Genomic DNA, 17,204 nt, shown 5'->3' on the forward strand with positions numbered 1-17,204 from the left:
TCTCTCCTAAAAACAACAAAATTTGGAGTTCCTGTCGTGGCGCAGTGGTTAACGAATCTGACTAGGAACCATGAGGTTGCGGGTTCGATCCCTGGCCTTGCTCAGTGGGTTGGGCAGCCAGTGTTGCTGTGAGCTGTGGTGTAGGTCTCAGATGCGGCTCGGATCTCAAGTTGCTGTGGCTGTGGCTGTGGCCTATGGCTACAGCTCCAATTAGACCCCCTAGCCTGGGAATCTCCATGTGCTGCAGAAGCGGCTCTAGAAAAGGCAAAAAGACAAAACAACAAAAAAATTTACAACTAAATGCTGAGCAGTCTTCAACCAAATGGACCAGAAACCTTCAAAAAGATATCCTACTGCAGAAGACAAAGAGGAGGTCACATCAAGAGGTAGGAGGGGCGTTTCGTGATATAACCAACCCCATACCTCCCGCGTGGGAAGCCCCACAGATTGGAAAGTCATGTTCACAGAGTGAGCGTTCTGAGCCCCACATGGAACTCCCACGTGTGGGGATCTGGCACTGGGAGAAAGAGCCCCTGGAGTATTGGCATTGAAGGTGAGTGGGGCTTGTGTGGAGGAGCTCCATGGGACTGGGAGAAATGGAGACCCCATTCTTAAAAGGCACACACGGACTTTCATGTGCACTGGGTCCCAGGGCAAAGCAAAATCTCCATAGGAATCTGGGTCAATCCTGAATGCAGTTCTTGGGGGACCACCTGGGAAAGCAGGGGTGAATGTGGCTTCTTGTGGGGAAAGGACATTGGCAGCAAAGCCTTGGGAATATTCATCAGTGTGCCTTTCTCTGGAGGTGGCCATTTTGGGAAAATCTGCCCCCCCCCCCCAGCACTGAGAAGCCCCAAGCCAAACAACAATCCAGGTGGGATGACAGCCCTGCCCCTCAGTAAACAGGCTGCCCAAAGACTCCCCAGGCACACACCCACTTCTAATCTCATCCAGAGACAAAGCCCCACCCACCAGAGGGATAGGAATCAGCTCCACCTACCAGTGGGCAAACATTGGTCCCTGTCACAAGGAAGCATACAGCAACCACCCCCCCAATACTAACTTCAGCTACAAGGGTGGTGGACAACAGAATTAAGAGAGGCTACATCTCTATTATCTGTAAAAAAAGGTCACCTCACCAAAAAATTACAAAAATGAAAAGGCAGAGAACTATAACTCAGATGAGGGAGAAAGGAAAAACCCCCAGAAAATCAGCTAAGTGATGAGGAGATTCTCAGCCTCCAGGAAAAAGCCTTTAGACTGTTGATGCTGAAGATGATGCAAGATATTTGAAATAAACTGGAGGCAAAGATGGATAACTTACAGGAAACACTGAGCAAAGAGATACAAGATATAAAACTTAAACAAGAGGAGATGCAAAATACAATAGCTGAAATAAAAGATTCATTAGAAGCCACCACCAGCAGAACACAGGAGGCAGAAGAACGAATAAGTGAGGTGGAGGACAGATTAGTGGAAATCATGGATGTGGAACAGAAAAGAGAAAAAAGATTGAAAACAAATGAAGAGAGTCTCAGAGAACCCTGGGACAATGTTAAATGCACCAACATCCATATTAGAGGGGTGCCAGAAGGAGAAGGGGTCAGAAAAAACATTCCAAGAGATAATAGCTGAAAACTTCCCTAACATGGGAAAGGAACCACTCATTCAAATCCAGGAAACACAACGAGTACCATATAAAACACACCCAAGGAGGAATACACCGAGACGCATATTAATCAAACTGACCAAAATTAAAGACAAAGAGAAAATCTTGAAAGCAGCTAGGGAAAAGAAACACATAACATACAAGGGAACCCCGATAAGGTTATCTGCAGATTTTTCAGCAGAAACTCTGCAGGCCAGAAGGGAGTGGCATGATATACTTCACGTGATGAAAGGAAAAAGCCTACTGTATGCAACTGTATGCCAATAAAACGGAAAACCCTGAACAAATGGACAAATTCTTAGAAAAGTGCAATCTTCCAAGACTAAACCAAGATGAAATAGAAGAGATGAATGGACCAATCAAAAGAACTGAAATTAAAACAGTGATTTAAAAACTTCCAACAAACAAAAGTCCAGGACCAGATGGCTTCACAGGCAAATTCGGTCAAGCATTTAGAGAAGAGCTAACACCTCTCCTTCTGAAACTATTTCAAAAAATTGCAGAGGAAGGGATACTCCCAAACTCATTCTATGAGACCACCATCACCCTGATACGAAAACCAGACAAAGATACCACAAAAAAAGAAAACTACAGGGAATTTCACTGATGAGCATAGATGCAAATATTCTCAACAAAATACTAGCAAACTGCCTCCAACAATACATTCAAAGGATTATACATCATGATCCAGTGGGATTTATTCCAGGGATGCAAGGGTTCTTCAATATCTGCAAATCCATCAGTGTGATACACCACATTAACAAACTGAAGAATAAAAACCATATGATCCTCTCGATAGATGCAGAAAAAGCCTTTGACAAAATCCAACACCCATTTCTGATAAAAAACGCTGCAGAAAGTGGGTATGGAGGGAACCTACCTCACCATAATAAAGGCCATATGTGACAAACCACAGCGAACATCATTCTCAATGGTGAAAAGGTGAAAGAATTCCCGCTGAGGTCAGGAACAAGACAAAGATGTCCGCTCTTGCCAGTACTATTCAACATAGTTTTGGAAGTCCTAGCCACAGTGATATGAGAAGTAAAAGAGATACAAGGAATCCACATTGGAAAGGAAGAAGTAAAACTATCCCTATTTGCAGATGACATGATACTATACCTAGAGAATCCTAAAGACGCTACCAGAAAACTGTTAGAGCTCATCCATGAATGTGGCAAAGTCCCAGGACACAAAATTAACGCACAGAAATTGACTGCGTTTCTATACACTAACAATGAAAGATCAGAAAGAGAAATTAGGGAAGCAATCTCATTTACCATCGCATCCATAGGAATAAAATACCTAGGAGAAAACCTACCTAAAGAGACAAAAGACCTGTTCTCTGAAAAGTGTAAGACACTGATGAAAGAAATCAAAGACGACACAAATAGATGGAAAGATATACCGTGCATGTGGATTGGAAGAGTTAATATTATCAAAATGACTCTACGACCCAAGGCAATCTACAGATTCAATGCAATCCCTATGCAATGACCAAGGACATTTTTCACAGAACTCGAACAAATGTTTTAAATTTTGTTTGGAAGCACAAAAGACCCAGAATAGCCAAAGACATGCTGAAAAAAGACAAATGAAGCTGGAGGCCTCAGGCTCCCTGACTTCAGACTATACTACAAAGCAACAGTTCTCAAAACCGTATGGTATTGGCACAAAGACAGAACTATAGATCAGTGGAACAGGATAGAAAGCCCAGAGTTAAACCCATGCACCTATGCAACTACAGCCAACTCATCTATGACTAAGGAGGCAAGAATATTCAATGGGGAAAAGACAGCCCATTCAATAAGTGGTGCTTGGAAAACTGGACAGCCACATGGAAAAGAATGGAATCAGAACACTCCCTAACACCATATACAAAAATCAACTCCAAATGGATTAAAGACCTAGATAATCTAAGACCAGACACTATAAAACTCACAGAGGAAAACAGGGCAAACACTCTCTGACATAAATGACAGCACCATCTTCTCAGATCCACCTCATAAAGTGATGACAGTAAAAATAAAAATAAACAAATGGGACCTAATTAAACTTCAAAGTTTCTGCACAGCAAAGGAAACCCTAAACAAAACGAAAAGACAGCCCACAGAATGGGAGAAAATCTTTGCAAATGAAGCGACTGACAAGGGATTCATCTCCAAAATTTATAAACACCTTCTGCAGCTCCATACCAAAAAAACAAACACCCCCATCAAAAAATGGGCAGAAGATCTAAACAGACAATCCTCCAAAGAAGACATACAGATGGCCAAAAAACACATGAAAAGATGTTCAGCATCACTCTTTATTAGAGAAATACAAACCAACACCACCATGAGGTACCATCTTACACCAGCCAGAATGGCCACCATCAAAAAGTCTACAAACAATAAGTGCTGGAGAGGGTGTGGAGAAAAAGGAACCCTATTCCACTGTTGATGGGATTGTAACTTGGCGGGACCACTGTGGAAAGCAGTATGGAGATTCCTCAGAAAACCAAAAATAGAACTACCCTTTGATCCAGCAATCCCACTCCTGGGCATCTATCCAGAGAAAACCATGACTCTCCAAGACACATGTACTCCGATGTTCATTGCAGCACTCTTTTCAATAGCCAAGACATGGAAACAACGTAAATGTCCATCGACTGAGGAGTGGATCAAGAAGGCATGGTACATATACACAATGGACTATTACTCATCCATCAACAGGAACGAAATACCAGCATTTTTAGCAACATGGGTGGACCTAGAAATGACCATGCTAAGTGAAATCAGTCATATAGTGAGACACCAACATCAAATGCTTTCACTGACACGTGGAATCTGAAAAAAGGACAGAATGAACTTCTTTGCTGAACAGATACTGACTCACAGACTTTGAAAAACTTATGGTTTCTGAAAGGAGATGGTTTGGGGGGTGGGGGTATGCACTAGGGTTGTGGGATGGAAATGCTATAAAATTGGGTTGTGATGATCATTGTACAAGTATAAATGTAGTAAATTCATTGAGTAATAAAAATAATAATAAAAAAGAATATACAAGTCCTTTTTTTTTTTGATGCCCAGGTCAAATTCTACTGCCTGTGAACGTCCTTCATGTATTATCCGTATCCAAAGAGATTTTTCTGTTGAATTTATCCTATTGCATTTACTGCTCTGAATCATTTTTTAATATTTATATTTTTAACATTGTTTTAGTGTTCTCATTTACATTTATCTTCTTGATGCAGATATTCTTGCATTCCTCTATGGATACTGCACTTAGTAGGGACTAAATAAATAATTGGTGGGTAGGAAGATATCACACTTCCTTGAGAAAAAAACGTGCATTTCTTTAGTCAGAGTTTTATTTCAGAAAAATTATGTCTTCCTGGCCATGATTCATCATGGACATACATTTTGAAAAATTTAAATTTGGAAGGTGAAGGTTGAGACTGAGAGATCTAAAAAGTTGAACTTTCTGAAGGATCTTTTGCCAGGTTGCAAGCACAGGAGCAGAAGCTTTGTGGCTAAAGGAAAAGTAAGGAGTCCATTATTTTAATCGAAACTGGAGAAGGCTGGGAGATAGTTTTGAAATTGATGTGTTGGAGTGAAACTTGTTTCTTTTTGTCAGTTTATAAAATCTGGTGCTGTTTTCCTTCAAAGTGATCTTTTTTTGCTGTCCTTCCTGACATCTTCTTTTTGGTTTATACCCTTGTTCTCTTTACTCCTTTTTATTTTATTCCCTTTTGCAATAGAATCTTCTTTGATATCCTTGCTCTCTTTTTTGTCCTCATCTCCCTTCATGTCTTTGTCCTCTGTCTTGTCCTCATCTCCTTTTATGTGTTTGTCCTCTGTCTTATCCTCATCATCCTTCTTGTCCTGGTCCTCTTTTATGTCCTCATCTTCCTTTAGGTCTTTGTCTTCTGTCTTGTCCTCATCTCCTTTCATGTCCTTGTCCTCTGTCTTCTCCTCATCTTCCTTCATGTCCTTGTTCTTGTTTTTGTCTTTATTGCCCTTCTTGTCCTGGTCCTGCTCCTTATCTTCATCTCCCTTCTTTTCTTTATTCTCCCTGTCTTCATCTCCCTCCTTTTTCCTGTTCCCCCTTTGCTCCTCATTTTCACCTTCCTTTTTGTCACCGTCTTCTTTCTTTGATTGGCCTTTTCTGTTTTCTTTTCCTTGTCCATGTCCTCCCTAATACCTTGCCTTTAACCATGTTTTTCTCTCTTCTCTTTTTTACTCTGAGTTTTCTCAGGGAGCTCTTCAATTTTCACTCCAGTTTTCTGTTTTTGTCCCATTTCATAGACCGCCTCAGGACCACTTACTTTTCTGTTATACTGGTACTCTAGACTGTATTGGCTATTTTGTGGTGGGTCTGCCTGAATTCTCAGTTGAAGATCCTGTTTTTGGGTGGTTTTTCTTGTTTCTCTAGTGCCATGTTTTATCTCTGTTTTTGAACCTTCTCTCAAATTACCTGAAAATAAACATAGCATATAATAATAGTGCATAATTCATATCCTCAGTAATTTTTATCTATTTTCATTTTTTTTGTTGCAGACACTTTTACTTTGCATTAAGCTTGAATCAATAAGTGTGTGTCTTCCCAAAATGTAAAATTTGTGAAGCTGTACGAGCACAAAGAATTAGATAAGGGGTCCTTTGAAACACAGACTCTTCAGGAATTGAATTGAGAAAAAGGAAAAATATAACACAAAGAAATTGTTAATTGATGGGTAGAGTATGGCCAGAGAGTACGATTAAAGTGAATAGAGAAAAGTTCCCGTTGTGGCTCAGGGGTAACGAACCCGACCAGTGTCCATGAGGATGCAGGTTTGAACCCTGGGTTTGCCCAATCAGCATTGCCATGAGTTGGAGTGTAAGGTGCAGATGTGGCTCAGATTCTGAGTTACTGTGGTTGTGGCATAGGCCAGCAGCTACAGCTCTGATTTGACCCCTAGCCTGGGAACTTCCATATGCTGTGGGTACAGCCCTACAAAGACAACAACAACAAAAAATTAAAATTAACTGAAAAGAAGAAGTTTTTCTGAGAAAATTATATTATTATATAATGTTTATGATTCCATAAGGAAGCTCCATCTCCCTTTGAGTGATAAAAATTGCTAAACTAGGAGTTCCTGTTGTGGTGCAGTCGAAAGGAATCTGATTAGAAACCATGAGGTCGTGGGTTTGATCCCCGGCTTCACTCAGTGGGTTAAGGATCCTGTGTTGCCATGAACTGCGGTGTAGGTCACAGATGTGGCTTGGATCCTGTGTTGCTGTGACTGTGGTGTAGGCCAGCAGTTTCAGCTCCAATTTGACCCCTGGCCTGGGAACCCTCATATACTGTGGGTGCAGCCCTAAAAAGAAAAAAAAAATTGCTAAACTAGATATTTGAGAGACAATAAGGCTGGAACTTTTCCTTAGCTCTCTCACAGCTTTTCAGAGATTCTATATTAAAAGTGATTTAGAGATGGTAGCATTACCTAAAGTAGAAAAACAGCTGGGTCTTGTACCTACGCTGAGAAAAGGAATGTTTATTGCTGTGTGATGCATAACAAGCTAAAATTAATATTTTTATAAATACAAAAAGCATGACTGGAGTTCCCATCGTGGCTCAGTGGTTAATGAATCTGACTAGGAACCATGAGGTTGCAAGTTCAATCCCTGGCCTTGCTCAATGGGTTAATGATCTGGTGTTGCCGTGAGCTGTGGTGTAGGTTACAGATGCAGCTCAGATCTGGCATTGCTGTGGCTCTGGTGTAGGCCGGCGTCTACAGCTCTGATTAGACCCCTGGCCTGTGAACCTCCGTACCTGTGGGAGCGGCCCTAGAAAAGGCAAAAAAAAAAAAAAAAAAAAAAAAAAAAAAAAAAAAAAAAAAAAAAAAAAAGGACAAAAAAACCCCCCAAAAGAGCATGATTACTTATTTCATTGAAATCCAAATTCTCATTTTTTTTCTTTTTGTCTGTGCCTGTGGCACGTGGAGTTTCCCAGGCCAGGGATCGAACCTGCACCACAGCAATGACCTGAGCCACTACAATAACAATGCTGGATCCTTAACCCACCGAGACACCAGGGAACTCCCCAAGTTCTTACAGTTATATTTTATTGTTCATCTTTTAATTGATCTTGAGTGTTTGCTTCTATCATGTTTCAATGCCCCTTTTCTTATTTAATACAGAAGAAATGGGACCGTTAGTTACTGAAATTGGATAGAAAATATAATTTAAGTTAGTAATGAGAGTTAAGGGTTTCCCCAAATTGAGAATGGGCCAAAAGTTTAATGAGGTTTCCACATGTAAGTGATACCAAATGATGTTGGTGTCTCACTGTTTGACTGACTTTGCTTAGCATGCTAATATCTAGGGAACTCCCCTATGTCGGATTCTTGACATGCTGAGCTCCCTGTTCTGACAGAAACTCGAAGAAGAGTATCTTTTCCAAGTGAAAACAAGCATTTTAGTGGGCTTTGGTCAGAAGCCACTGAATATGGTTGCTAATGTTATGCTTCTTGGGAGGAAGGCACCTTTATATTTGTATCAGTGGTATTACAGGCGTCTATAGATGAGAGATTTTTGAGGGAGGTAAACCTATTTCATTTATTCTTTTCTCTCAGCCTCTAAAGGATTTGTAATCTTTAAAAATCTGTTAAGGGGTTCCCACTGTGGCTCATCAGTAATGAACCCGACTAGTATTCATGAGGACTTGGGTTCGATCCCCGGCCTTGCTCAGTGGGTTACGGACCCAGTGTTGCCGTGAGCTGTGGTGTAGGTCACAGATGTAGCTTGGATCTGGCATTGCTGTATATGTGGCGTAGGCTGACAGCTGTAGCTCCGATTGCACCCCTAGCCTGGGAACTTCCATATGCCACAGGGGTGGCCCTAAAATAAAAAGTAAATCTGTTAAAATCTATTTTTAAAGTTTGCCTTCTTAACTTTAATATATCCTCTCTGTTCTAAATGCCTTCTACTTTCTCTTATTCTTTTTCTGTTCTGTCCTTGGGAGCTGCTCAGGCCCACACAGCCACAAAGAGTATTCACACTTCTCTAAAAGCTTGTTCCTCCTTCTCAGGGGCTTCCCAATGCATGATGCTGCTGATGGTGGTACCAGCATCATCATAGTTGCCCGCGGAGAGCCAGGGACATAGAAAGTTCTCTCTGGTATGAACTGACCTCTTTGCTTCCAACAGCACATCAGAGAGAGGCTTTCTTTATGCCCCTTGACTTTCCTTTCAATTTATATCCTCTCAGAAGGATAAACCCGTCATTCACACTTCAGTCATGGGGACTTTTGACCTTACGAGGATCCATCTCTGAGCTGAGCCCTGGTGATGTGACCAAACACACAGGAGATGATAGCCCATTGTAGACGTAGAAATACACAAGAGTGGCCCCCTTGGAGAGGTTGTTTGTGAACTGGTTACTCCTCACCTCCCCAAGTTCTTACCATTGTGGTGGCCATAGCTCATCTCTGGACCACTCCTCTTTTTTATTTGTCCCTCTGTAACCTCATCGATTCTCATGGTTCACATCAGATTTAAATATCACCCGTGAGGACTATCTTTTCCTGGTGACTCCCAAATTTGTGCTCTAAATGGCACTCCAAGAAAGTGAAAACACAAGCAACGGAATGGGAGAAAATATTTGAAAATCATATATCAGATGAAGGACTTGTATCCAGAATATATAAAGAATTCTTATAACTCAATAACAACCATTTAAAAACAGGCAAAATATTTGAACAGATGTTTTACAAAAGATACACGAATAGCTGGGACTGACTGCCTGGGCTTCAACCTGGCACAGTCGTCGGTCAAGTGATGCCCATCCATGGCCCGCCTTCCTCATGGGGTCTGACCTGGCTCTGGGTGTTAGGAGAATTGTCTGCATTAAAGGATCTCTGGTCTCCTATGCGCTACTGTCCAGAGCTTCCCAGTCTAGGTGGGAGATCCTGACAGGCATAAGTAGAACCATAAACCTGATGGGAGGTGTCGTGAACAGTCCCCGTGGAAGCCCTGGGAAGAAGCCCGGCAGTTCTCTATTCCCACGGCTCCGACCATCACCTGGTCCTGTCCCCACACAACCATGTCTCCAGCCCAGACCTCAAGACCAACACGTCCACCTGCGTCTTCCACTCCCCACTGGCACGTCTAACAGGAAAGTCAACAGAAATGTGTCTAAACCCAAACTCTTGCTCCCTTGCTCCAGCCGCCCCTCCCTCTCTACCCCCAATTCCTGACAGAGCTGTTACCCGTCGCTTAGTCTAGGTATCTGGCAAGCATTCCTTTTTTTCTCACGCTTAATACCCATTTCGCCAGCCAATCCAGGCACACCTGCCTTCCAAGCAAAGTCCCCACCGACCCCTTTTGCTCTTCACTTTGAACATCCCATGTCAGGTCTAAGCCCTGGGCCCAGGGAGGACGGAGAGAGGCTCTGTCCCTCCCTGGTCTAAATGGGTGTGGCCTCCGGGCTGGTCTCCTGCTTCCATCCTCTGAGTTTCTTCTCCAAATGGTAACTGAGTGATGGTATCAAAGAGGAAGGCTTGTTGTTCCTGTGGTAAGAAATGCCAGGAAACAAACGCGTTGATAGATGAAATGATAAGAGATCTGAGATTTGTTTCACAATAATCCAGTAGGGGGGGAAGTGTGTGTGGCGAGGGAGTAAATATGGTTGAAGCCGGGGGATGGGTAAGTGCATATTTATTTTTAATTTTTAATTTTAATTTTTGTTCTTTTTAGGGCCGCACTTGTGACCTATGGAGGTTCCCAGGCTAGGGGTCAAATTGGAGCTACAGCTGCTGGCCTACACTACAGCCACAGCAACCGGGCTCCGAGCCATGCCTGCGACCTACACCCACAGCTCATAGCAACACAGGGGGTGAACCTGCGTCCTCATGGATACTGATCGGATTCGTTTCCTCAGAGCCACGATGGGAACTCCATGTGGGTATTTATTGTACAGTCATTCATTACACTATTCTGTCCACTTTTTTGGGTAATTTTTCCCAGTTTTGACTGCCCTGTGGCATATGGAGCTCCCAGCCCAGGGATCAGATTTGAGCGGCATTTGCGATCCTCAACTGGCTGTGCCAGGCTGGGGCTCCAACCTGCATCCCTGCCCTCCCAAGAGGCCACCAGTCCCCCTGTGCCACAGCAGGAGCTCCACTATTCAGTCTACTTTTTATATGCTTAAAACATTTTATAATAAAGGTAAAATAAAGCAGTCCAATGCAATGATATAAATCTGGTTAAGAACTTCGAAAGGCTCTCCATCTCTCTGAGAAGAGAAACCCAAAGCCGTGAAATGTAGAAGTAATAGCTGGGTTACCTGGGAAGGTGTTTGTGGTAGAGACGCTCAGGGTGGGAATTCTCCCATTAAGCTCTCTCTCCGGGTCCTTTTGTCCTTTGCTGCGTTACTCTTTGCCCTGTCTTCTTCGTCCTTTCTCACTTTCCCCTGCCCTGCTTTGTACCCTGGGAGACTGACCTCCTGGGATGGATCAAGGTGGGGGCGGGAGAACCTGCTGGCGGCTTCTTATTGGGTTTGGCCACTAGGGGGAGACCTGCTGTAAGGAGCGAGAGGATGGGGTGTTTCACATTCCCTCATTCCCTCCCCTTCAGAGTCTGGGCTCCTCCCCTTGTCCCTTCTGGGATGTGTGTGTGTGTGTGTGTGTGTGTGTGTGTGTGTGTGTGTGTGTGTGTGTGTGTGTGTGTGTGTGTGTGTGTGTATGGTGGTGTGGAGATGGGGGTACAGGCTGCCACAGCCTCAGAATCCCTTCATCCAGTTCTCACCCATATAAATGCCCCTTCTTTACAGCTCTGTCCTTGAATCACCTCATTGGAATTCTGCGACCTCCTGGGACCCTCCATCCCTCATCCCTCCTTCTTCTCTTTTCCTGGTCCTCACAGGGGCTGGCCCAGGACTGAGCTTCAGCTGGGACGTTGGGGGGGTGCATTCCCTCCTCACTCAGGACTGTGTGGTCTTTCTCAGCAGAACGGGAGGGCCGAGTCCTCAGCCTGCTCCCCCCTTCCTTGGATGCAGCCTTTAACTCCTCCCTCCACCTTTGAACCCCTGGTCCAAGGTCTCTGAGTCAATGCCTCCTCAGCCCGAAAGATGTCTCCTTGGAGAAGTCAGGCTCTGACCAGCCATTTGCAGCTTCGTTCATGGGGTACAGAATTTACCTGGGAAGCCAGAGCTGAAACAGAGGGCACTTCTCTGCCCAGGGCCTCCCTTGGGTGTATCTCATCTTCCGTGTTCCTGAGGGTTCTCTCGTTTTGTGATTTTCTCCACTTCACCTTTTGTCCTGTCAGGTGGCCGGGTTGTGAGGCTGCCTGGGGCAAGAGGCTTTTTTTGTCTTCCCCAGATGCTTGCAGCCCTCTGGCAATAAACACCCAGTCAACCAGTGAGTGTATGGGGTGTGTCCTATAACCTTTTCCTAGGGAGCCCGGGAGGGGTGAAATGGTAGGGGCAGGTGGAGGAACAAAGCTTCTGATTTGGGGGAAAAGGCAGAGCCAAGGCTGGGCCTTTTGCAAAGACAGGTGTATGTGGGTGTGGGTGTGTGTGTGTGTGTTTGGGATGGGTTGGGAGGTGAGATGGGTCCATGAAGTGGGAGATCCCCACTTTCTTCAGCTTCAGGGGCGCGATGACATTGGGGACCATTGTGAGACCAATAAGTGGGGACTTACTATTTATGTATGTATGTAAGTATGTATTTATTTATTTTTGCTTTTTTTTTTTGCCTTTTCTAGGGCTGCTCCCACAGCATATGGAGGTTCCCAGGCTAGGGGTTGAATCAGAGCTGTAGCCGCCGGCCTATGCCACAGCCACAGCAACACCAGATCTGAGCTGTGTCTGCAACCTATACCACAGCTCTCGGCAACGCTGGATCCTCAACCCACTGAGCAAGGGCAGGATTAAACCCTCAACCTCATGGTCCTTAATTGGATTTGTTAACCACTGCACCACGACGAGAACTCCTGTATTTATTTATTTTTAATGAGTGGGGACTTCGCTGACATTGTCCCAACACTCTCTTGTGGAAACACAATTTTGTCCTTAAAATGAATACTATTTTATTTAAATAAACAAATAAATAAAGTGATAATTAAAATGAATAAGAGCTAATTCTTCAGCAAGTCAGTAAGTGCTGAAGTCGCACCACCCTGGGACATTCCCCAGGTGCCCTTTCCTGGCCCAACAGCCCCCTCAGCCTTCCAGGGTCTTCTCATCTGACTGCCGTCTCAGATGCAGCTTGTCTGCTCTTCAACTTCAAGTCTCAGGGATCCTTTAGCGTGCGATCCTTTGTGTCTGGTTTCTGCTCCGTCCCCTTTTCTAAGATTCCTTGTCCTTATCTCCCTTCCCTCCCTGGCTGTCTCCACCAGGCAAGAGCACTTTCAGGCCACCGTGCTGGCCACGAGGGGGCAGCAGAAGCCGATGGAACCCAGGCTGACGCAGTGGAGCCGCTGCTCCCTTGGCCCTGGGGTTACGCTTCCCACTGAGGTAGCACCTTCTTTCGAGGGGGTGCCAGGCAGCTGGCACAGGCTGGTCCTAGTGCTTCGTCCTCTGAGATCTGCTGCTTCAGAGAGGATTTCTAGAGTGGAAGTTTGGAGCTGAGTTCTCCAAACTCTTTGGGTCATGCACTCTTTTCTGGTAGTTTATTGTGAACATGCAGCAATCAATTATGCACAAAGAAACACAAATAACACATTAAAATAGATAAGATTAAAACTTTTAAAATATTTTTTCTGCCTCCCCTCCTGCCCCCAGATCCCTGGAGCACCCTTGGATCTGGTTCACACCTAACTGGTGGCCCCTGTTTAGAGCTTGGGTGAGCTTTAAGGGGTGGGGTGGGGGACTGGTGCTTGTGGGTTTGACAGGTGAAGGCATCCCTGCAGCAGGTGCCCTCATGTTATTATCGCCCAGCTGTACAGTGAAGAAAGTAAGACTTTCCTGTGAGGGCTCTAATAAAGCAGGTCCTGTTCAGAGTGAGATGGCTGAGTGAAGGGGGTTCCTGTCGTGGCTCAGTGGGTTAAGAACCCGGCATAGTGTCTCTGAGGATGCAGGGTTCAATCCCTGGCCTCCCTCCCTGGGTTAAGGATCCGATGTTGCTGTGAGCTGCAGTGTAGTTTGCAGATGTGGCTCGGATCCGGTGTGGTGTTTCTGTGGATGTGATGCAGGCTGGTAGCTGCAGCTCTCATTTGACCCCCAGCCCCGGACCTTCCACATGTGTGGCCTTAAAAAAAAAAGGCATTGTGAGGAAGACTAGAATTAGATAGGTTAAAAAAAAAAAAAAAAAGGCACTGTGTGAAGGTGGGCATGAGTATTTGGGGACAGTGTTTAGAGAGCAGGGCTCAGCCTCAAGGCTTCAGGCTGGAGCTCTGCCTGTGGACACACGTCTCCCTGACAGGAAGGAACAGGGTGGGCCTCCTGGGCCCTGTTAGAATCAGCCTCTCAGGGCTGGTCAGGGCCTTTCCTGCCTTTTCCTGCCCAGGCCTCTGTCCTCTGATTCTCTCAGGGACAGAGGCCAAAGTGCCAGAACTCCAGGACTCCAGGCCTTTCCCATGCCCTGGCACTCAAAGCCCTCTCGCTAGAAGGACTTCCTGCTTAACCCTCGAGCATGGGTGGGCCTGACCTACCTGGGATTGGGAGATGAGGCAATTCTTCCCGGGTTGCTGTCTGGGTCACCCATGGGGGCAGAACGAATACTTACTGCAAATCTGACACGGACGTCTCGGTGACTGAGGAAGGTGCCCGAGACACGCAGGGCAGGTGTGTCCATTCTGGGGTCCTGTCCCTTATATGCCAGGGGAGTGCCGGGAGGGTCCCACGCCTTCCACCCTCCCTCCCTTCCTTCCTTCTCTTCCCTTTCTTCCAGTATCTTCTTTTGTTTCCTTTCCTTTTAATCTTATTGTCTTCTGTTTATTTATCGGTGTAATAAAATTTATTACATTTTCCGTAGGAATGGCCTTCTCCCTGCTCTCACTCCATTAACTTCTTTTTTTTCTTTCTTTTTCTTTCTTCCTTTTTTTTTGCCTTTTCTAGGGCCGATCCCATGACATATGGAAGTTCCCAGGCTCGGGGTCCAATCAGAACTGTAGCCACTGGCCTACACCAGAGCCACAGCAATGCCAGATCCGAGCCACGTCAGCAACCTACACCACAGCTCACGGCAACACTGGATCCTTAACCCACTGAGCAAGGCCAGGGATCGAACCCGCAACCTTGTGGTTCCTAGTTGGATTTGTTAACCACTGAGCCACAACAGGAACTCCTCACTCCCTTATCTTGGTCCGTCTCAGGGCCTGGGTGGGAGTGATGCCCCCTCCCGTCCCCTGGAATCTCAGACTTTGGAAGCAGAGTACATTGGCTACTTGGGGGGTGGTGGGGTAGGTGCCGTGTGCTCTGCAGCTGACCTCTGGGTGGGCCTGTGAGCACTGACTCCTGGGATTGAGTGAGGGTCCTGAGGGAGTGCCAGAGCCACCTTTGGTTGGATGTTTTAGTTTTGAAAATGAGAGCCTATTCTGGGAGGGACATAAGTGAGGTTCAGAGGAAGGGCATGGCCCCAACCGTGCCCTTGGGGTCCCACCCAGCACATTCCAGTGCAGGGCTTTACCCACCAGCCAAAGTCACTGTGGTGAGAAGGAAGAAATTTTCTTCCTTTCTTTCTTTTTTTTTGGGGGGGGGGGCTGCACCTGTGGCATATGGAGGTTCCCAGGCTAGGGGTCAAATTGGAGCTACAGCTGCCGGCCTACACCACAGCCACAGCTATGCAGGATCTGAGCCGAGTCTTCCACCTACACCTCAGCTCACAGCAACGCCAGATCCTTAGCCCATTGAGTGAGGCCGGGAATTGAACCTGCATCCTCATGGATACTGGTGGGATATATTTCTGCTGTGCCACAACAGAAACCCCAAGAAAAAAAAATTTTTTTTTTTTTGGTTTCTTTCAGGGCTGCACCCACCCGAAATGGTGGTTCCAGGCTCGGGGTCAAATCAGAGCTACAGCTGCCGACCTACACCACAGCCACAGCAACGCAGGATTTGAGCCACGTCTGTGACCTGCACTACAGCTCACGACAACACCAGATCCTTAACCCACTGAGTGAGGCTGAGGATCGAACCCACAACCTCATGGTTCCTAGTTGGATTCCTTTCCACTGTGCCTCAGTGGGAACTCCCCAAGAAAAAAATTTTAAGTCAAAACCAATCCTATCACAGTGTGTGTGTGTGTGTGTGTGTGTGTGTGTGTGTGTGTGTGTGTGTATTTAAGTAAGCAAGAAGAAAACACTTTTTGGATTTTTTTTTCTTTCTAGGGTCGCACCTGTAGCATATGGATGTTCCCAGGCTAGAGGTTGAATCAGAGCTGCAGCTGCTGGTCTACACCACAGCCACAGCAATGCCAGATCTGAGCTGCCTCTGGGACCTTCACTGCAGCTTTCGGCATAGGATCCTTAACCCACTGAGTGAGGCCAGGGATTGAACCAGAATCCTCATGGATACTAGCCAGGTTCTTAACCCGCTGAGCCACAGTAGTACCTCGTCTTTTAATTTTTCCTGCAGTGGAAGAGAACCCAGAGAACCCTTCACCTTAACAGTGTCAGGATAACAGTGTCAGGTTGGCCCTTTTAAGAAAAAGGGTTTAATCCTTTCTATCGACTGTCACGTTTTAAAAATTATAACTCACTCTACTCTCACATTTGTTTTCTGACTTAAGTATTTATCTGAAATTGTTTCAAAATGTGCTGGAGTTCCTGTTGTGATCCTTGTTTCAACGGGATCGGTGGCATCTTGGGAGCACTGGGACACAGGCTTGATCCCTGGGCCAGGCACAGTGGATGAATGATCCAGAGGTGCTGCAGGTGGGGCTTAGGTTGCAACTGCGGCTGGGGTCTGAGCCCTGGCCCAGGCACTCCATACGCCTCAGGGCGGCCAATAATAAGTAAATGAAAAAGTAACTAATAAATAAATAAACAAACAGGACTTGACATAACTAAAAGATGAAAGATATTATATGTGTGGTAAAGAGCAAAGTAAACTATTAACCCCATTAGCATTAGGATGACTTATACTTTGGCGAGTGAACAGTCTTTGTTGTTAAAGCAGCCTGAACACGGCCCTGCCTCCGGGGGAGGGTGGTGAAGTTTGCCGTTTCTGTCCATCTTGCCAGTGTGCTCCTGTCCCCTGGAAAGTAATAACCCTGTCCTTTGTCACTGCCAGCCCTCTCTCCCTCCCAGTATGGACTCTAAGGGCGGGTACTCGGGGTGAGATAAGCTTTCTGGCCAGACCTTCTCAGGGCATTTCAGAGTCCAAGGTCCCTTGTTGCTGGTCCTGGAAGCTCCTGCGGCCTGGGCTGGGGCTCTGTCCCTGTGCCATCCCCCAACCCCCATGGGATCATTTCCATAGTGAGCCCCTGGTGCTGACAGACCCAGGCACCGGGCCGAGTATCAGTCTTGGGTGTGCCACACAGGCCCCACTTCCAAGGTTAGAAAGGAGCCAGCCTGGAGTTCCCACTGTGGCTCAGCTGGTTAAGAACCTGACTAGTATCCATGAAGTTGTGG

Source organism: Sus scrofa, chromosome 7 (genome assembly GCF_000003025.6).
Source record: "Sus scrofa isolate TJ Tabasco breed Duroc chromosome 7, Sscrofa11.1, whole genome shotgun sequence".
NCBI classification, from domain to species: Eukaryota; Metazoa; Chordata; class Mammalia; order Artiodactyla; family Suidae; genus Sus; species Sus scrofa.